The sequence below is a fragment of the Polypterus senegalus genome, chromosome 9, assembly GCF_016835505.1.
Source record: "Polypterus senegalus isolate Bchr_013 chromosome 9, ASM1683550v1, whole genome shotgun sequence".
NCBI lineage: Eukaryota > Metazoa > Chordata > Cladistia > Polypteriformes > Polypteridae > Polypterus > Polypterus senegalus.
In genome coordinates this window covers 135,185,675-135,208,403 of record NC_053162.1, presented here as the reverse complement: position 1 = coordinate 135,208,403, position 22,729 = coordinate 135,185,675, and the positions used below count along the sequence as shown (strand labels likewise).

Here is a 22,729-nt window from a genome sequence, read left to right as displayed (position 1 = left end):
TTAGCTTGGTTTTCTCAATCTTCATTTTTGCCTTGTGATTTCATTTAAACGTTCAATGTTCACTTATTGCTTTAACCTAAAGCCTGTCTCTAAACCAGTGGCTCTCAATCTTCAGTGGTACTTGAGTAGTTCTGGATTAGCATGTAGGGAAGACACAAGAAAAAGTCAGGAGCTTCAAGCGTATATAATGGGAGAGAGTAAAAAAAGAGACCCAGCTGTGGGTACACTTCAAAAAGCATAAAAATATGACACCTTTGTTTCACATTATTATCATCTTTTTCTTTTTATTGAATTGTTTCAGTAATGCAAAAATAGCTGATTGGTGCTTACTTTGTGAACAGTAGTCTGTACATAGTGCATTTGAATGAGGGATTTGAAAAAGTATGTTGTTTTAATATAGCACCATACACAGCTCTGATAAATTAATGGAGGTTTCACATTCATCCTCTGATTGAAATGAAAATGGTTACAGTTGTGCTTCTAAACACCGATCAATTTTACAACAATCTAACCTAGTTGAAATTGGCATGTAATGTGTCAACGGACATGCATAACCCCGGGGGTGTGCATTTAGAGGGATGGCAAAAACAGAATATTTAACTACAGTAATTAAATCAGCACACACTATATCATTGTTGTTCATGGTGTTTTTGAAATTAAACTAATAACCTTTATAATAACAAATAAAATATGCCAAACATGGTAAAAACACATACCGTATAGATATTTCAATGGAATGGGAGCAAATGGGACACAGCTTCCAGTTAGGAGCAATCATTGTAGTCCCATTCAGTGGAAAAATCTGGATTTGCACAAAACTCTGTTCAGTTATGAGTCGCCTTAAAAAGAGCAAGGCTTTATTACAGAAATTTTGAAAATAATCTTAAACTGACAAGCTCAATTCAATAATGATAACTTTATGGCTACCTTTGTGAAAGAAAATTAAGATAACTCTCAGAGGGAAAGACTGGAAAATTCATCTATCAGAAATTTAAGTTAATTTCACTTGTCTCTCAAATATTACTATTATTAACCAGTAATGTCACTGTTAACTCTGACCTTAACATTAAATCACATAATAATCCGATTACTAGGACTGCATTTTATCACTTAAAGAATATAGCTAAAGTTAGACCCCTTATAACTTTACAAGACACTCAAAAATTAGTTCATGCTTTTGTTTTCCGTAGAATAGATTACTGTAATGTACTCCTAACAGGACGACCTAATACATCGATCAGTTACAGTTTATGCAGAATGCAGTAGCAAGAATTTTAACTAGAAAAAGAAAATCGGAGCACATTTTACTAGTTTTAGCGTTGTTACATTGGTTACCCGTGTCACTCATAATTGACTTTAAAATACTACTAATCGTTTACAGAAATTAGGGTTAGGGTCCTATACTTTGGAATGTCTGTATTCTTACACTCCAGGGGCCTCATGTATAAACGGTGCGTACGCACAGAAATGTTGCATAAGAACTTTTCCACGTTCAAACCGCGATGTATAAAACCTACACTTGGCATAAAGCCACGCATTTTTCCACGGTACCTCATACCTTGTCGTACGCAAGTTCTCCACTCGGTTTTGCAGACTGGCAGCACCCAGCGTCAAAGCAGTGCTACTTTTCCTGTGTGGTTACTCTTTTATTTTCCTGATGCGGCTTTATAAATACACTGAAACTAACCGCATATTGTTTATTAGTGTAATGCATCTCATCTATACTAATAAAAGGCAAAGCCCTCACTGACTGACTGACTCACTCATCAGTAATTCTCCAAGTTGCCGTGTGGGTAGAAGGCTGAAATTTGGCAGGCTCATTCCTTACAGTTTACTTACAAAAGTTGGGCAGGTTTCATTTTGAAATTCTACGCGTAATGGTCATAACTGGAAGCTATTTTTCTCCATTTACTGTAATGGAGTTGAGCTGAATGGCCGTGGGGGGGCGGAGTTTCGTGTGACATCATCACGCCTCCCACGTAATCACGTGAACTGACTATCAACGCAGTACGTAGAAAACCAGGAAGAGTTCCAAAAAGTGCTAAAGAAAACATGCATTATATAATTCAGAAGGCAGCGAAACAATAAGAAGCGAGTGACTGACATTTACAACCATATTCATGAGTGCTGCTACTTCGGAAACAAAGCACGGTGTAAACTTAAAGTTTAAATTAAGTTCATAGACAGGCCGCTGGTGTTTGTCATGCCCAAGGTAATGCGGGATACAAGTTTAATCAGAGGACGCAGGATATAAACGAGAGTTTTGATCACTGTGTAACTAAGTTAAAATTGCAGGTAAAGGGCTGTGCTTATGCAAATTCCGAGAGACTGTGTTTGTGGGGGATTGACAGTTAAGGCGGGTGGGAGAGTCACGTCATCAACTCCCCTCCCATTCACCTCATTTCGCTCTGAGCTGAGCTCCGCGGCTAACGCCGTCTTCTGAAGCAACTTCGTCACACTGCCACCAAATACTCACAGAAAAATACACAAGTTAATACACATGCTGTCTCTAGAGTTTCTTCACACTCAATGTATTCCTCGCGTCCCCTTTATACCCTCTGATCTCCCATTTTAATTCAGATGCCTCCAATTTCCAGTAAGGCTCTGCTGCGCGATGACAAGTAATAAGTCTCAGGGACAGACCCTACAAAACGATACCATTGATTTCAGGCAAGATTGCTTTTCTCCTGGACAACTATACGTTGCATTCTCAAAAGTGACCTCACGCAGCTTCGTCATATTACAACCGGAGTGCAGCCAGAAACTTTTAAGTGCCGGGTCTTACTTAACATTAAATTAAGCCGTAGACAACGCAACATCACACAAGAGAGCAGCTCACGTGAACTTACTGAAGCAGATGCAGTGATCACTTCCATGCATCAAACCTGTTCAAAAAACGCATTACACAATTGACAAGGTGATGGCTTTATATGGCGTTCGTTTATAAAGCAGCGAAGAGGCTGTGTGAAGGCAGCTACACAGAAAAAGCAGAGCGCCACACTCTGAATGTATTCCTGGCATCACCGTTATACCCTCTGATCTCCCATTTCAATTGAAATGCCTCAAATTTCCAGTAAGGCTCTACTTCGTGATGACAATTGACAATTAATAAGTCTCAGGGACACACCCTACAAAAGGTTGCCATTGATTTAAGGCAACATTGCTTTCCTCCAGGACAAAACTATACGTTGCATTCTCAAAAGTAATATATATATATATATATATATACACACCCCGATCTACATACTGTCAAATAAATGAACCACACACCCTAGCGCAACATGAGAGGCTTCGCCTTTAGCGCTGACGTCTGAGGTTCAATTCGCGAGAGTGGGTGCTGTGAGTGTGTACAGCCTGATGAGCCCATCAGGCAGTTGGATTTAGTCTTTAAATTTCTATGGTGAAGAAAAATTTATGCAATGATGATTATATTTAACTTTCATTCCTACTAAACATATTTCTGTCGACCAAATAAAAATTACTTATATTTAAAATTTAAGTAGCACTTGAACAAATACGATAGTTCATAATACCCATGCAGCACTAAGTGCACGTAAGATTAGGAGTCATCCGTTTTAACAAGCAGCATATTGCACTGATACGAAATAGCCTGCCCATTTAATTATTTAGGAATGGATAGATAAATTAAGATTGTGTCTGTGTCTATATATATGGCAGCAACACTCATATCAGTTACAAAACAATTACATTAACAATCATCTTACGTTATTTTTAAAATGTTTCCTTTTCTTTTTCATAACTTCTTTAACACACTACTTCTCCACTGCGAAGCGTGGGTATTTGGCTAGTTGTAATTAACTTGTAACAATATAATGGTCCAGGGAATAGCCATAGTATTCCAAATACCATAACTGCTTTAGCTTTGTTACTCTAACTGCACCTTATTCTTCTTTCAGCTGCTCCCGTTAGGTGTTGCCACAGCGGATCATCTTTTTCCATATTACTCTCACTGCACAACTCGGAGTATTTATATAACTGTATCTGAGTGGGGAATCACAGCAGCAGCTGATCAGAAAGAGAATTATCGGGATACAGTATCAAGCCCACATTGTCTCAGCGATGGCAAAACGTTTCAAAGCCTTTCCTGTATGGACCTCGCAGTTCAGAAACAGTTTCATCCCAAGAACTTTAAATGCGCTCAATCAATTGCTCCTTGTAGAACTGTTTGTACTTATAATCACCCCACTGTAAACTTGCACTACAGTTATAATATTGCACAACCTGAGACACTTTATAAAGCGTGTATTTACATATGATGACAATATCATTTTTAAGATGAATTGCAGCAAAATATGTTTATTATATAATACACATAAAAGTTTAACTTAATTTAAATAATCCATATTCTTCACTGGGACTGGCGTGAAGGATAGAATAATTAAACAATTACTACTAAGATAGTTCAATGTTCCTTAAACGTTTTGAAGAATCGGCGCTCTAAGCTTACAGATGGCTTAACTTCTGTTACAAAGCTGATTGTGTGGCGATCAGTTACTTGGAGAAAGAAAAGCAAGGACTGCAGGGGCGGCCATGCCAATATATATTGAATATAAAACAGAAAGAGAAAATAACAACACAGCTAAAAATGCAGCGGCTAATTTCGACAAAAGTGGCACTTAATCTTAGGCAGGCAAAACAACTTGGCAGGTGGGCCGTGGCACCAATTGCCACATTTGAGTACCGAGAAGAGAAAAAGAATAGGTGAGGGTTAGTATCCAATTATAACTATCATGTTACTTATGTTTTAGTGCTAATGACTAACAACAAAGATGCAGTCTGTACAGTTAAGCAGCAGCTCTAGTCAGGATATGCTAAACTGAAGTAGTGAATCTTCAGCCGGGATTTAAAAGCTGAGACCGAAGGGACACCTCTTACAGTAGCAGGCAGACCATTCCACAGTTTAGGGGCCCTGTAACTAAAAGCTCGACCTCCCACTGTTATTTTATTAATTCTTGGAATCATAAGCAGACCCAACCCAAGTAACAGAGGAAGGAAAGAAACACCAACTTAGGTGTACACAGTTTTATGAGAAAATAAAGCTCTGGCAGCCCACCGTTTCTAGGAAGAGCCAAAGTCTTCAGCTAATTACAGTGAATATACTGTATATTGTTTACAAGGATTTTGATCACCATGACTTTTGGTTCACGTCATATCTGCCACTATTCCATTTACTATGGCTGCAATGTGACTGTAGTTTTGAATACCAATAATGAGTAAAACTAACATTCAGCGGGTTTGTCATAAAATTGAAAAAAATAGTCAAAACAATTTTAACAATTAACAATATCAATAACCATCCTCCCCATGATATCCTGTCCCATCTACAAAGGTTTCCCCTGCTGAAAAAGAGGAAAGAAGAAGAAAACACATAAGTAAAGATCTTACTCAGGCACAGGAACCCATGGGAATGAAATTAAGGTAGAGACAAAGAGAAAGAGATGCCCACCCAGTACCACAGAAGTTCCACCACAGCCCACCATTCTGCAATATATAAAGTGTTCCATTGATCCCAATTACTGAGAGTTTCACAATTGTAAGGTTGAAAAATTAAGCCTGAAGGATGTAAAAGAGACACAAAAATCACATTTTCCAGTAAGAGGCAATAGATGATCTCCCAGGTATTGTGCTAGACCAAAAACAAAACAACGTACTCTGGATATAAGACAGGGAGATAAACAAGAAATCCAGTGGAAAAAAAACATATAAAAGGAAAGTAATGCGTGAAAGACTGTATAGAGAAAATTAACAAAATAAATCCGAAAAGCTGAGATTTGGGGACACTCCCAAAACATGGCAAAAAGGACAATAGGGACAACAAGGACAATGGCCAGATTCATGAAATAAATGCTTTCGGGGAGAAAGATAAGTGTGGTGAACAACCCTAAACATAATGTTTTGAAGATCTTAATAGTTTCATTTGCTGAAGGAAGATTCTGCTGTCAAACAGAGAGAACTGACAGAGACCGATAAAAAGCCTTCCAGAGACGAGCTTATACAGATGCTGCTGCTCTTGCCGCACTGGTTTACTGCCAGTCACTAATGACACTTTCAGCTTAGGTGACACTCTTACAGTATTTTATGATCAAAAGAGTCGTGACTATCAGAAATCACAGACAAAAATCACTAAACCTGGTGGTGGGTGGAGGTGTCCCTAATATGCTGTATTTCATGTCTAAAAGGTGGTGTCCATTAATAATCAGAAATGAAACCTCAAGATTTTAACATTTCACAGGAAAAAAAAAAACATACTAGCTGGCTCTGGACAGCTAACTGACCTCTCCCTAGGACCACTGTCCCATTTTACCCCCCTTTAACTATGGAGCCTGCATGCATCTTGATGACCATGGGTCTGACAGCTAAGTGCTTATCCTTCGCGAATGTCAGATGATATCAAATAATTAGGGTATGGAATATAATGGAGACTGGGGCAAATACTTAAAGAAATTCAAGAACCTTTTTCACGATTCTTTGCTCAACACAAATTAATTTAAGAAAAGTATTGACTGTGGGAAAGGTACAAGAAGAAAGGTGGCACACAGGTGACACACAGTGAGGGAGAGTAGTGAAAATTACATTTTGGTGGGAAAAGCAGGTCAGCTCCTGTCCCAGACTGACAAGAATCTGTGTTGAGTACACTCAAGGGGCCATATGGTATCCTTTACTCTCTTTTTGGCTTCTATGTGGTCCTTTGTATTTCCATTTTTGTCATGTATACTTTTAGAATGAAGAAATGAAAAAAGCAGTTTGTCGTCATTCTATGCTTATAAAGTAGTTTTATGATTTTTAACAGTAACCAATAAAAGTCAAAAATGAAAATTAACAATTCTCACCTGAAAAAATAGGATTATGTATGCACATAACACTATCATAAACAGCTTAACATTATTAATGGCTCTGGCTACCTGCGATCCTGCATTAGAATGTGAAGATTCAAAAAATGAATGAATAATCAGTGTATATACAAACCCTGCAATAGTGTTCACCACATTTTACTGGGGCATTAATAGAATCTTCTCTTCTAAATATCAAACTTTGAGGAGTGCAATGTCGAATGGTGGCAGAGGCTGCAAGTTGCCAGTTGCTATTGTCCTAATTAAACGAATTGTTTTGAGCGAGATTTCCTCTTCCTTTGAGCAAATTTAAATCATTCTTTAGTTAAAAAGTCCATCTCTCAAGCACTGTGAAGGCAGCACATTGCTGCACTTGTTGAGAACAGTCGCCCGTGGAGCGAAGCGCCGGGTTCCTTATAGGATCTATTCTACCAAACCCTGTAAGCGAATGTTTTTTATCTGCGGACACAATGGCTGTCACCCCATCCGCTGCTGTTTCCATGCTGGTGCTGCCAGGGCCCCATGAATGCCTGCTTTATTCAAAGCCTTTGCAGGTGCCGAGAGCATGTAATCACTAATGAATAAGGAACAGATTGAAACTCAAGGCAGGCCTGGCACCACTCGCTAGGCCCAGCTTTTAATCCTGTGAGAAAATGGAGTCTGTGTTTCCTCTAATTTTTTTTTTTCTTCTCCTGATTTTTTCCAAAAGGTGTGTCCTCAAATTTCGCAGAGGACAAGGGTGGGTGAGTGGCTGGGGGATGGGGTGATCTTGCAGGGATTGAAAAGGATATTTTGTTAACAGTGTCATGAAAAAAGGACAGGCCTTTCACAGACAGGAAAACAAAGGCGCTCTTGGTTCTTATGTAAAAAAATCCTGAAATTCAGGAGATCAATTGATTAGAGTATGTATGTTAGTGAAAAAGCTTTAAGTGCGTACGTTTGGGGGGGAAAAAAGGAACTTCATACATATGTCATCAAGGCATTTCTGCAATTTTTATGTCTATGATTTAAAAATAAGGTTCATATTTTGCTCCAATGGAAGATGGGGTTCACCACATTCTTTCCAGAAAGCACAGGGAAGAGCATGCAGGATAGTTTTCTCTCAAGTTTTGACATTCAATTATGGATAAATTTCTCCCTCCCTTAAAAGCAGGCTCTTTTTATAACATGTTAAACACATTCACTTCAAGATGTCCATAAAAGCCTGCCACTTCTCTCAGAAGATGGTGGGATACAATGCTGAAGCATATGTGCCCAATATGATTTGTCAAGCAAGTGTTGGGGGAAACGGGGAAGAGCTTAGCCAACAGTCACAGAAAGGTACAAAGAAAGTAGGAGTAGCGTAAATAACCCCTTCAGTATAAAAAAAAATGTCACCTATTATTGGCCTTTACAACATCTGCTTCTGGTCACTCCATGTCAGCCCTGACAAAATTAACAATGATTTAATAAATAGAAAGCAATATGCACTCAATATCTATGGCTTATGCTCCAAGATGATTAAACCCAAGAACATAAAATCTGTTCTGAATATAGTGTTATTCAGCCGCTAGAGAGTTGTGCCTCCTACTATTTTCGTGCATAATATATCTCCAACAGTTATCCATTTTATCACAAACTTGGAAGTACTTAGCATTAAGTCCCAAAAATTGTAGCAAAAAAAAACAAAAAAACACAAGGCCCATCAACCTTTGGCTTGATTAATACAGGTTAAATACATTTTTTTTTTAACGTGAATATATTTATTACAAAAATACTCTGGGGGAAAAAAAGGCCAAAACAGAGCAAAAACTTAACAAAATCCAGGAATCCACAAAAGAATAGTAGTAAACACAAAAACTCACTAACAGCACTAAGCACATTCAATGAACCATAAGGGGCCTTTATTGAGTCCATTGACGCAGGTGGACAGGTGACCCTGCCTCTTGGGGAACCACTCTCAAATTACAAAGAACATAACAGAACCAGCACAGCCACATACAACTAAGTAATACATAAAGTTAATAAAAACAAAGATACTTGCAAACAGTCAGTGGCATAGCTAGAGCTTGTGCTGCTTGGGGCGGGGTGGTGCTTCAATTTGCTGCTCTCCAACATATCTGAATATGTTAACCTATTTAAATACAAAATTAAAATGACATATAGAGAAAAATTAAGATACATTTTGCATAGATTTGTTCAAATATAGAGAAACAGCAATCACTTTTCACATATAATTATTTATAAGCATCAACTAGGCAATAATATAGTATAAACACACTGATAAGCAGTGTTCTGATTATTAATGTAATATAATTACGCTGCGAAAACCAGAACAAGTGTAGTGTACAAGTGATGGGTGTGGATGTTTTCTGCGCAGAGCAAGAATGCATTCGGATTGATAACGAAATTAAATTATAAATTGTACATTAGTTGTCTATCTTCCTAGAAATTATCGGTGTAACGTTTGTTTATTTTTGTTATTGCCTAATAAATTTCAACTGCTGTGTCTGATGCTGTCACAGAAGGACAGTCTGAAAATTATTTTTGAAGCATTTGTGGATAAAAATCAGAGAATTTAATTTTTTTCATTCATGAATGATATTTTTCCGAACCCTGCTGCTTACACATGAATTGTACTGAGCCTTTTGGCCAATAATGCCACCCCCAAGAATGTGGCTCCTGGGGCGCGGACCACCCCCTCCGGTTACCTGTAGCTACGCCACTGCAAATAGTTAAAATAAATAACAAATATGAACCAAATAAAAAAATCAAAAATGAACAAAAAAAAAATGTGAACCCAAGCCAGGGGAAGAGCTCTGGCTGAAATATAAGACATTTTAATCGATCTTGAGGTATTCTGAATTCATCTAACCTAAAGTTATATTCTATTAGCGGGATAATATATCTCATATATCCATAAAATATTAGTAAAAACAGTAATTATGTCTATTTAGAACTTTTCGCAAACCCAAGCTGCTACTTTAAAAAATTAAAAAACAAATATGTACAGAAAACACCACACAATAGATCAAAATGTTTGTGATAATACAAAAGAAACACAAAAGAGAATAAATAACTTCATAATAACAACAGAAATGTACAGGTAAATATGAAACAGTGCAATAACAGAAAAATTTATGTAACTAGTGAAGCTCAAACTAGATTGCCAAATTTTCACCACAATGACTTACTCAGTGAATAGTAAATAGTCCTACCAAAATGACTTTGTTAAGAATTATCCTTTCTAATTAATATTGTTGTATTGTTCCTTTACGTTCCTTTAAGTGAAGACAAGAAGATAGGCTTTTATATTTAACAAAATGGAGTAGTAAATTGAGAAAAGGGAACCTTAGGAGTTGTCCTGTGCATGGAGAAGAACAGCAGGTTGTCCAGATGAAAATGGAGTGGAAGAAAAGAAGTGTGTCTTCAGCAGAAACAAAAAAAAAGAATGAGTTCAGACCCTAGTCTTTTATCCAGTAATAAAAATGGACACCCCTTGTCTGAGTGTGAATTGTGAGTGAGGATATGTTTAGTATAGCATCTCACATTTTTAATCACAGAAAGAACAGATAAAGAAGACTTTTTCCTCACTGCTAAGTAAAAAAAAAAAAGGCTTTATGCTTAAGAGTCAAATGTGTCAATTTTATTTGGAAACTTCTTAAGCATGATAGCCTTTTTCATTCTTAAAGTATGAACAAAATGTCACAGTTGTGGCTTGTAATTATGACAGGTATTTTATTATAGTGCCTGTGTATTATTGACAAATATGTTGTGTACATATTTTATTACTTTAAAAAAGTATGTTTTAAGAGGATTTTATTTATTTTAGTATCTTTATGGTCACTAAACAATAAACCAAAAAAAAATAATTTTGTTAATAAAAAATAAACTGGTAACAGCAGTGATCTACAGTTTAATTGTAAAAATATAACTTTAATATAGAAAATGAGGCTTCTAAATGATTGGTTATGCAGAAGATTAATGTAAGAAAAAAATAAAGGGAAAAAAATCGGGAGTGGTCTCCCCTAGACTTTCTCGTACACTCAGATATGGGGATGGATATTTGAGAAGTAAACCGCAAGACAATGAATTTATTTTTATATCATGTACACTAAAGAACCTTCAACATCAAATCAAATTAATAATATATTGAACAATTATTATAAAAGTAAAGTTGAAGAAATCAGACTCTGCAGCTGCATGAATAAAAAGGTGCCACTTCCGGTTAACTGAAATAGCCCAAAAGTTGATAGATACGTGTTTATACCTAATACCTGTATACGAAATTTGGTTGACCTAAGTGACAGCGTACTCAAGTTATCGTTTTTACATACGCATAGACATACTGTAATTCCATAAATGGTATTTTCGGATCAGGAAGGTCTAAAACATCAAGATTCACCAAAATCTTGAAATGGAATTTTTGGAGGAGTTTAATACTTTCCCTGTACTTCATATATAAGAAAGTAAAAAAATATCAGTATTAGAATCAGCTATCTGTTCTATGAATGAAAAAGAAAACAGTGTTAATGTTTGACACTTTGACACCCTACCCCTTGAAGATGCTTCCTGCTTGCATGTGCATGATACTACATATAGACTATAAAACTGTCTTAATAAATGTTAGGTAATACTGAGAGAACAGATATAATGTAAGATTAGACTTTAAAGAGGAATGACTTGTGCGCTTCTGGACAGATTGAGGAAAATTGTTCCACTCTCACAGTAGACAACATTGTGTGGAGAACAGTGAGAAGACAGGTTCCAGAAGACCAGAGGGAACACGCTGGTATTTAAAGTAAAACAGTAGAAAGATAAGAAAGAGGAAAGCCATCAAGTACTTTGCATGGAATTAGTGAAAACCTACACTACAGACTTGATATATTGCAGTTTATTAATAGATTTAATAGGGAAAGCAGCATATAATGAGATATAATAATATACTGTAGATGTAAGGTAATGAAAGCAAGAATTAGGATCTCAGCATTATAAAAACAAAGAATGGAAACAGGATATATTGCATAGGTGATACATTGTGGCTTTCGTTAAGGAGTGTGTCTGAAAAGAAAGAATGAAAAATAGTACCAACATTATGAACTGTACTAGAGGGAGTAACTGTAATGTGATTTAAGTTAAGAAAAAAAATCACCGACCATTGAGAAAGCAGTTTTGTATCCTACCAACATGATCTCAGTGGTATCCTAGTTTAACATAAGGAAATTAGAAGCCATCTAGTGGTTAATATCCCAAAGAGAGGAAGGTGGAAAGGGACCAGATGGATAAGCAGGAAATTATATACTTAATGATAAAGATTAAACCAAAAGCAAAAATTATCAGAAGAACCTGAAGTAGTACATGCCACATCAACCAAACAAGAACAATTAACTTACTACTTAAGAAAAAGCTGGTATGGTGCTGGTATGACTATAACTGAAAGGTAATAAGCTTTGTGAAGGATGTCTTTAGCTGTAAATGATACACACCCACACAAAACAAACTGTGTGTGTGTTGGATAAACCAGTGTAGTCTAGCTGTGAGCAAATTAATCCAACGGTGAAGATGCGAGAAGCTTAATTACCAGTTAAGGAACTTTTCCATGTTAACAACATGAATTGAAATATCAGAATTCATAAGCTATGCGCCTTTTTTCTATCAGAAAAGAGAAAAGGTTTAACCAAGCTATTGTAACTTAATGTTTTGTTTTTGTTGTTGCCATTTTTAGATCTACAGTATATCTATATAAATATATTTATTTATATTCTTGCATACATCCAGCTCCAAGTATTTTTATGTTTTGAATTTATTGTAGTATTTGGTTTACTCCACCAGGTTTGTGTGCTTATTTTTTTTTTTTAAATAGTCTATTACCACGTCCAGACCAGAGAAATTGAATGTTGTTTAATGTAGACATTTTCCAATATAGCTCTCTTCATATTTCCATCATCCTCACTGGAATGAAAAAAAAAGAAAAGAGCTTAGGGTGGGCGTAAGTTAAAATCCTCACACACACACTACATTAATTAGGCATCCCTGAATGGGCGTTTTACAATTTTTTTTAAATTAAATACAGTAATCCCTCCTCGATCGCGGGGGTTGTGTTCCAGAACCCCCCGCTATAGATGAAAATCCGCGAAGTAGAAACCATATGTTTGTGTAGTTATTTTTATATATTTTAAGCCCTTATAAACTCTTCCACACTGTTAACATTATTAGAGCCCTCTAGACATGAAATAACACCCTTTAGTCAAAAGTTTAAACTGTGCTCCATGACAAGACAGAGATGACAGTTCTTTCTCACAAAAATAAAAGAATGCAAAAAGATCTCTTCAAGAGCAGAAAATTTCAGAGAGTGAGAGACAGCGCTCGCAAAGAAAAGCAAACAATCAAAAAATCAATACGTGTGCTTTTAAGTTTGCGCGCATTTTTTAGAGGAGCGTCAGTATCTTCTAAGCAAACAGCCTCTGTGCAAACAGCCCCTCTGCTTACATCTCCTCCGTCAGGCGCAGAGAACGTCAGAGAGAGAGCGAGATTAAAGCAAACCATCAAAAATTCAATAAGTGTGCTTTTGGCAGCACCGCGATAAAGCAGCATTTCTTAGAGGTGCATCCGTATCAACTAGGCAAACAGCTTCTCTGTGTCAGGCGCAGAGAATGTCAGAGAGGGTGAGAGAGAGGCAGAGACAAGCAAACAATCAAGCTCCACGCGGGATGCATATCTTATAGCATTGAGGAGTTTTAGTTAATATGTAATACATGCTCTGATTGGGTAGCTTCTAAGCCATCCGCCAATAGCGTCCCTTGTATGAAATCAACAGGGCAAACAAACTGAGGAAGCGTGTAGCATAAATTAAAAGACCCATTGTCCGCAGAAATCCGCGAACCAGCGAAAAATCCGTGATATATATTTAGATGTGCTTACATTTAAAATCCGCGATAGAGTGAAGCCGCGAAAGTCAAAGCGCGATATAGCAAGAGATTACTGTACTGGCATTTCTGTGCTGATGGTTTATTACCTGATTAACATTATTCAATCTATTCTTCTCACACCAAACACATTTTCAACAACTGGTTTGTGTCATACATAAACCTTTCCAAATACTAAAGCCAAATGACAAAATAAAACATGAAATCAAAATACAAGATTAAAAGTCAAGAACCAGAAAAATCACATCCTAAAATTCTCTAATAGTCTTGCTCTTTGTCTGGCTACTTTTAAGTACTTTCTGTTTGGAAGTGAAGTGTATAGCAGTTAAATAGCAACCACAATGTCACTTCCTGGTCACACATGTAAAAATTACTTTAATCGACGCTTGACAAAAATTAGAAATTGTAAGTAAAACATTAAATGTATAATAATTAATCAAATATGCAATGTGTCAAGCTCATGAAACATCATTATAGGTAAGTGGACACTAATATTTATACTAAATCTCTGATACCTAGTTTGCCTAGGCATTTTGTATTTCAACAAAGTCTGGGACAATTTTAAAATCCAATCAAATGACACCCTAGAATCAAGTTACACTCTATTTATTCTCACTTTACTGAGTGTTCTGCAAAGAATCTGATTTCCAGGTTTATGTAACAGTCCAACAATGAAGTTTGTTTAAGCAAAAATTAGAAACAAATGGTAGACAAGTGAGATGAAGTCATTCTTTTTTAAGGATGTTCTTTCATTCCTGAAACTGGTAAATATTTTGCAGCAGTGCCTGTCATTTCTGTGAGGATCAATTTACATTTATTTTCCAGCGAAAGTTAATCCCAAATTATAAACATGTCTGCTGTGGACTCAATCAGCACCTCCGTAATGATACAGGTATGTGCACTTACTATAGATTTAAAGACTCACAGAGAAGAGGGGGGCATGGAAGTGGTACATTTCATTCTCTAAAAATACTGCTACTGCCAAATTCCTGTCACACTAAGCACCGTGACTAAAGGTGGCCTATCAGATGGCTTGGATACAATGAATTACAAATTATTAGTCCTGTTCAAGAACTTGCTACTCATTTACACAGTTCCGGACCTGAATGATCCAGTATTATGAGTATCTATGAACTGTGGGCGCTGTATTAACCTGCAGTACCACCCATGAAATGTCACTTTTTGCCATGTTTGCTTGTGATGCAGGCTTAGTTCAAATAAGCAAATCCAAGCTGAAGACTCATTTCTTTCTTATTTTATTCTAAAAATATCACACCCTTTTTGTTAATGTGCATGATTTAACTTCTGAAACTTTTGTTCAGTGACCCTTGTCTTTGCGCCATTTTTTTACCACTACTAATATGGATAAATGTAGGGGATCATGCCACCCATTACACTATATAATGAGACTCAGTGTGTGCTGAAGGACCATCATGGGCTTAGTGTTAGAGTAGGCAGGAGGATACAGCAGGGTTGCTCACTGTCAAGAATATGATGTTCCTTGGCAACTGAACCCCTGCTAACCAAATAACAGACAGTAGACTATAAATTCTCTTTAGTTTCCATAGCCTTTTTTCACATTTGCACATATTCACAGTCCAGCTTCAAAACTGCTTACACCCTGCCTTAATAATGTTGTTTTGTCATCTCTTTGTCATTCTGTTACCATCAAACCAGTGGAAGTGCTTTCTTTTTATACTGTGACTTAATGATTATTTTTAGCAATTGACATTGCTAAAAATTGGATAATTGAGAAGGTACCCTCAGTTGCTCTTCTGTCAACCTGAAGTTATTTTAAGCTAATTATGAGATACAAGTTAAACAACAAAATCCCCCAAAACCCCTACTTCACATCTTTTTACAGGCATATACACACTGGTTAGTTTAACTAAGCTTAAGCATAAAACATTCTAACAGATAACACTTCTTCCTAAAGCTTGCTTGTATGTATTTAGTTCTCCCAGAGTTCTTTTTTAGCATGTTTATTTGCATCCCATCAATATTCTTATCAATTTTTTTAGGTGATGGTTCAAAAGAGCAGATCTAACAAAACCTCTTTTATGGACTTGTTTCAGACTTATCCCATGATGTCTTCTAAAACTGTTACCTTCCTTGCTAGCCCTTCAAACACTTCATTCTGCTTCTCCATTAACATCTGCTCCCCCTCCCCTCGTTGTCACTAACAGTTTGATTTAATTGCCTGCCTAGTCAGATTTTCTTCAAACATTTTTCTAAACTACTGCTTAACCTTTGAACTCAGCAGACTGGTTTTTGGGCCAGCCACATAGCAGTTGTAGGTGACAGCGAGGACAGACAGGCATCCTGGCTAGAATACAGGATGGATTCATACCTGGCAAGGTGGCCAAAATGGAGACACACACACACACACACACACACATACAGTTAATTCTTCCATGCAACAGGTGGCAGTGTTCCTCAAGGCTAGACGAAAGACATCCACAGGGTGGCATGGGAGTTGGATATCCCCAAAAGGCACTTCTGGGGTTGAAGGAATAAAAATCATTTATTTGAACCGGAATTGAGTTTGGGTCTTACTGTGTTTGTGGTTATACAGTATATACCCAAAAGGCTGGTATAATGACCCACTTATCTATAATCAAAACCATGCTGGCCTAAAAATCGGCCTGTACATATCTGGTACTCCTACTCTACTCTCTAAATCTTGCAGTCTGCTGTTGTAGAGGCATATTCTTGAACCACCACTATAATTCTTTGCTAAAGTAAACTTGTAGTGGGGCTACATAGTAATAGTATATTCAATGTGTGTGCTGAGTGCATGTTGTTTCCATCGTCCCATTTACAGTCTGTTATGTGTATGTCAGTGAATGTTATCCCTGTAAGTGCAGAGGGGATGGATGAGGGAGAGAGACCGCAGCCACAGGATGGAAATCGCCTGTTTACATTCCAGTTACATCTGGCTCATCACTATTTAAATGGACAAGCTGGAGCTTCTTTTACTTACTATAACAACACCTCCACCGAGCTGTAAGTCATAATCAAATCTTTGCTTTTAACTTCCCATCCATCCATTTTCTTAACTTGCCTATCCATAGCAAGGTCATAGGAAAGATGAAGCCTATCTCAGCAAGCACTGGGCACAAGGTATGAACAATCTCTGGACAAGGTGCTGGTTGTGAACATACAGACTAGATGAACACACAGACATGCACACGCTTTTGGCAATATAACAACACCAACTCTCCTAACCTGCATGTCTTTGGGTTGTAGGTGGAAACCTGGAGGAAACCCATAAAAACATTGAAAGAACATGGAAACATTAAGCAGAAAGCACCCTGGATGTGAGTGCTGGTCTCCTTTTTGTGAGGCAACAGTACTATCACTGCACCACACCACTCTTGTTGATTTAAAACCATAATGGTAAAACTAAACATTTACTGTAAAATATGCAGCAAATATGCACACTTACCAGCATCTGAAAGCAAATGATACCATGAAGCAACCTTCTAGAATTCTTCTTAAATTCCCAAAAGATCTTCCTAAAATAAGGAAAAAAAATCCTTCCTAAAATCTTCAAGAAACCAAGACTTTAAGTCTGACTTCACAAATATAAGGTTGTGCAGCAGTTTTAACAGTAGAACTACAACACATTTTTTCAGTACTATAACTGCCAAGACTACACCAAGTAGTATCAGAATAATTTTGTCATTTCTAATTGTCCATTAGTCTTGACATCCTGATTACACATCCCTACTGCACTATCCCCAAAAACCATAGATAGAGTCAGTCAGTCAGTCATTGTCCAACCCGCTATATATCATAACACAGGGTCACGGGGGTCTGCTGGAGCCAATCCCAGCCAACACAAAGCGCAAGGCAGGAACAAATCCTGGGCAGGGTGCCACCCCACCACAGGGCACACACACACACCAAGCACACACTAGGGACAATTTAGGATCGCCAATGCACCCAACCTGCATGTCTTTGGACTGTGGGAGGAAACCGGAGCACCCGGAGGAAACGTATGTTCACACGGGGACAACATGCAAACTCCAAGCAGGGAGGACCCGGAAGAAAACTCAGGTCTCCTTACTGCGAGGCAGCAGCGCTACCACTGTGCCACTGTGCCCTGAAACAGCCTGATTTAATTTAAAAATAAATAATTTCTTGGCAAACATTATTATTTATTTCATATGTTAACATCTGTTAACATCAGTTTAAAAAAGAAAAAAAAACTTTCCTGGGTTGTGCAGCCACTGAGCAGAAAATTTCTTCAGTATTTAGTATTACTTATTTGTGAAAAGTAAAAACAGCACATTTCAGCTGAATTGTAAGATAACAAACAAAGTAGAAACTAAAGTTTTAGCTTTTCAATTTCAAACTATTTCTACAATATTAATATTTCGGTGGATTTGCAAACTGGCATATTGGTTTATTTCAAAACATTGTACATCAGCTATCACCACAAATTCTTGCCAACATTGCAGTAGAACTTTATACAGTTTTCTTTTGTTTTGTGGTTTGTGCATTCCAAGTTGCAGGAGAAACTCAAAGGAATGCTTTGGTATGAGTGGCTTTCCAAATACATTTCAGCATTAATCATAAAAAACTTTTCAATCAGCAAGAAATATAAAATAACAAATAAGTAAAATGAATATATTTCTACATAAGTAGCATATAAAAATTACATCCACACTTTCACATAATTTTGCGTTATAGGTAGGTAAATGGCAAGCAGCATGATGAACTGAATATAAAACTGTCCACAACATCAGTCCGCACTCATTCATTTTCATCCCCTTGTGTGGCTTCACCTCTGCAGTTTATTGGTTCCTGCCAATAATTTATATGTGTCTTTTTGCTAATTGAAATAACTAGAGTGCTAACAGCTTTAAAATTAGCCTATGAGCATTATAGTTACATGTTCTGATACAATGCAAGAGGTTATAAGTGATATTTTTTCTTTGATGTAGTCATCTCGAGGAGAGAGAAATTCACAATTGGCCAGCCACAAACGACAATTTCAGTAACAGGACCTGAAAGGAAAGGCAAATGCTGTCAAGTGCATGCCAGAGAGAAAGACAGCCATACACACCTGAGTACCAATATTTAATTGTGGTATTAATGGGTTAGGGGTTCTTGTGGAAAAACAAGGAATTACAACAACATGGGGATTGGAAGTTCATCAATTTAGGAAAAGTCGAGGAAAGATAAGGGCATAATAGGCACGTTTATGAAATAATTAAAGACTTAAAAATAACACACCAACTGGCATTTGGTATGGAATTTCTTGTGTTAACATGTTTTATTCTGATAATTGTTTATTTCTGTAGAGTTTGCATTTTTGAACACTTAATTGATTTACTGATTTCATATTGGGCTCAGGGTTAATGATTTATTCACATATGTAATTGGAAACCATTAAAAATGCTTGACACATGATGAACTTAGGTAAACTAAGTAAATAATAGTATATATTATTAAGTAAACATTAATAAAGAAGTGATGCAAAGAAACACATTTAAATACAAAACTGAAAAATACAGGAAACAAAAATAAAAAAAACGTAAAAACTCTAAAATACAAAGACAAGAAAAAATATTACTTATAGCAAATAGTTCAAAATTTTACATTTGAAAACTCCAAGAATACCAAAGAGCCAAATCTAAAAATTAAGAACTAAAGTCGTAATAACATGTCAAAGATAATCATTCAAAGTGAAAATGTTAAAAAAAATAAGCAAACAAACAACTAAAACAAAGAAAAGGGGATGCTGAGTGTATAGCCAAGATTAAACTAATGCCACTGCACTGCAGCAAGAGCTTTAAATAATCCCCTGGTGCAGGGGCGGATTAAAGTACATGGAGTCTCTCCTCCACCAAAGACAATGAAACACGTAACAACATAATTAACTGACGAATCCACAGAACATAAATTAATAAAAAAGAACCAAAATATCAAAATAGGGAATGAACAATTATAAAGCAATTAACTGAAACAAAGCTCAAAGAAAACATTGTATAAAAATCTGGAAAAAAAATACAAAACCCCCAGGGCGAAGACCATCAAAAGACCGTGACAATTGTGCAGATGATGCATGTCAGCTAGTATCTAACCAGGAATTTAGGTTCCCTATGGTCTAAAAGTCCAAAAAAAAAAAAGCATTATATGAAGAAAAACCGCACGTTTTTCAGAATGGTGAGAATAAATTTTCTAAATCACTTAATAGCGGGTTGGATAATGACTGACTTAAATTGTAACGGTAATATTTTATTAGAACAATTAAGAACTCTTTATCCAATAGTCTTTTGGATCTGAGTAGTAAAGTTTTTGAGACCCCTAATTTTGTTTCTTTTCACATAATTTGGTGTTTGAACATACATTTTGTTGCTGTTACGACCACAGCTACATATATTAAAAGCAAAAAAATATATATACTTCATGTTACAAAATTAATATAATTTTTTTTTCTACAAAAATGCAAATTGTAATTAATTTGTTTTGTTATTTATTAATGTATTATTAATATTGAATTTTGACATGTTTGTCTTTTGTAAAATCTTTGACTTTTTAATCTGTATATGCTAAGGAGTGATTTTATTAGGTATTTCAAACTAAAAGTTGGTTGTTCTCTTATTTGCTGTCAGAAAAACGTCACTTCATGAGGGTTGGAAATCAACAATGTGTCCAAAATTCAGCACTGGGATGCCAACTCATGTTAAATCCAATATTTTCCATAGTTGTGGCAGATTGACTGCTCTAAATAACTTGCTTACTTGAATCTAAAGATGTTTGATTGGACTGAAATCAGTTGGAGGGTGCTGAAGATATCAGAAATCTTCAGAGAAGGAAATGTTTTTCCAGTTCTCATTTGTTCAGTCTTTGTGTTTCTTAACCCACATGTATCTCACCACTTTGTGAGTAATAGGAGCCGCACAACTTTTGTTAGGTTATGCTGTCATACTATGTAAGTGTAAGGTGTTTCATTCAACCATTATTATTCTCAGCAGTTATTTCACTAACTGGAGCCTTTTTAACACTAGAATCCCTGCCAAACTTTTGTTCTCCCTGAACATCCTAAATTTCTTAACATATGCGAGGAAACTTGTAGGTCCTTATCATGGCCCCACTTGCCCACCCATAAACACTTTTGTTTTGCAAGTGTGTCTCATCTTTACATTTATGTAGTGTTTTTTCTCACTATTCAAGGAGCTTTACATAGTGAATGGGGAGCCATTTTGTGCCAGCACACTACCCTACATTAGCTGTTAAGTGGTGATGGGAGGAGAAATAGTTAGCCCATTAGAGACAGGGGATGATTAGGGGGCCAGAATGATTAAAAACCGTTCAAAAATAAAACTGAATAACAAAAAATTCAAGTGACAACAAGATACCAGGAAGACGTGATTCACCAGCATTTTGTGTGTCTGCTTATACCCCTTTAGCGATACCTTTTACAGGCGGCAAAAATTAACACCAGGTGTTACAGAATCAAATAAAGTGTATGTTTTTACTATGTAATAGTATTAATAATAGCAGCTCACTACTCAGAACAGGGAAAGCCCAAACTCAAACCTGCAACCTCTTGATTACAAAGGCAGCAGTTCTTACCTCTGCACCAGCCAAGCAGAGATGTCAACTTTCTGTCGATTAATATTTGGGCTTGGCGTTTTACTTACACATTACAGCAATATGTAAATTGAATAATTTCTTTTTCTTTTGTGCCAAGCAGAGTTGCGTTGTGGTGCAGCAGTCTATTAGCCAGTGAAAGTGCTGTGAAGAAGCTGTCTGTTGTTACAGTCCTGCCTCTGTCCAGTCTGATAGCAGTCACGGGACATTGTATCTTTGATTGCCAGTACAACAAATAGCTCTGAGCAGGCATCAGTCACAGTGCTGCTCTTGCGAAAAGAATGGAGGTAAATGCCATCAACTCAGAGAGGGAGAGGCAAGTTTGTTGTACCATGTGAACGTCACTGAGAGAATAAAACTGAATAGTAAAAAAAACAAGCACCAACTTTTACAAGTAGCCAAAATTTACACCGGGTGTTACAGACTCAAATCAAATGTATTTTTTTTTTATATTATAGTAATAATAATAAAACTAGCAACTAACTACTAAAAAAAGAGTGTCCGGTGTTGAGCCCAGTACCTTTCGGGTTATGAGGCAGCAGTTCATAATTCTGCACCATTCAAGAATACATATCAGCTTCCTGTCAAATTGACTTTTGACCTTGGGTTTTTAACTCATTGACAGCAACATGTAAATCGAATGCTTTTTTTTTCTTTGGTTATATTCTTGCATAGAAGCGAACATTTTTATGTGATATTTTGACTCAAGTCTTCACACATTATACACTTCATGTTATTATTGGTATAACATGTAAAAAGTTTCTGCTTTAGGTATGTGTTCAGCATTTCTTGCCTCGCATTTCTTTTCATCCTACACTTACCCAGATTTTTGTAGACACTGAACACACATGAAATGCATGTATTCCAAATAACGATATATTATTTACCCTATACAACTCTAGGCATCTCACTTTAAATGCAGATAAGGAGCCTTGAGCTGGGAGAACATTTTGCCCAAGTTGAGTTCTGTCAAGGGTGGGGATGGGATCGACACATTTACAAAGCAAAAGACGCTAATATAGGTGGGAAGGAATTTAAGGTGGGTCAGGATTACAAGTTTTTTTTGTAGGCTTCAGGTATTCTAGTGTTAAGCATTTACACATCAGAACTTCTCAGTGTTTCTCTCCTGGACTTGTACACATGATTACCTAATATTGAGTTTCTGCTTCTATGAGACAACCTACCATAGGAATTTTCTTTTTTGGTTTTCTATGTACAGTAGAATATGTTTGATTTAATTGAAGATGGAAGGGGTGCAATATGTGATCTGAACAGATCTTCCTGACCCTGATTGCCATGATGGCACATTTCAAGGCCTCTTATGACAAAGAACAGCTTTAAGGCATTTTATTCCTGTTGGATCAG

General features: G+C 36.6%; 1 long non-coding RNA gene across 2 annotated transcripts in view; it reads right to left on the bottom strand.

Moving 5' to 3' along the window:
* The window catches only part of LOC120535006, a 96,435-nt gene that overhangs the window by 26,692 nt on the left and 47,014 nt on the right, over positions 1-22,729 (bottom strand). Inside the window, exon 3 of one of the 2 annotated variants that reach the window (XR_005634840.1) lies at positions 17,210-17,274. The exons of the other annotated variant lie outside the window; for it this stretch is intronic. This is a non-coding gene — a long non-coding RNA (uncharacterized LOC120535006). Of the gene's footprint in view, positions 1-17,209; positions 17,275-22,729 lie in introns of those variants that run through there. 2 annotated transcript variants of the gene reach the window in all.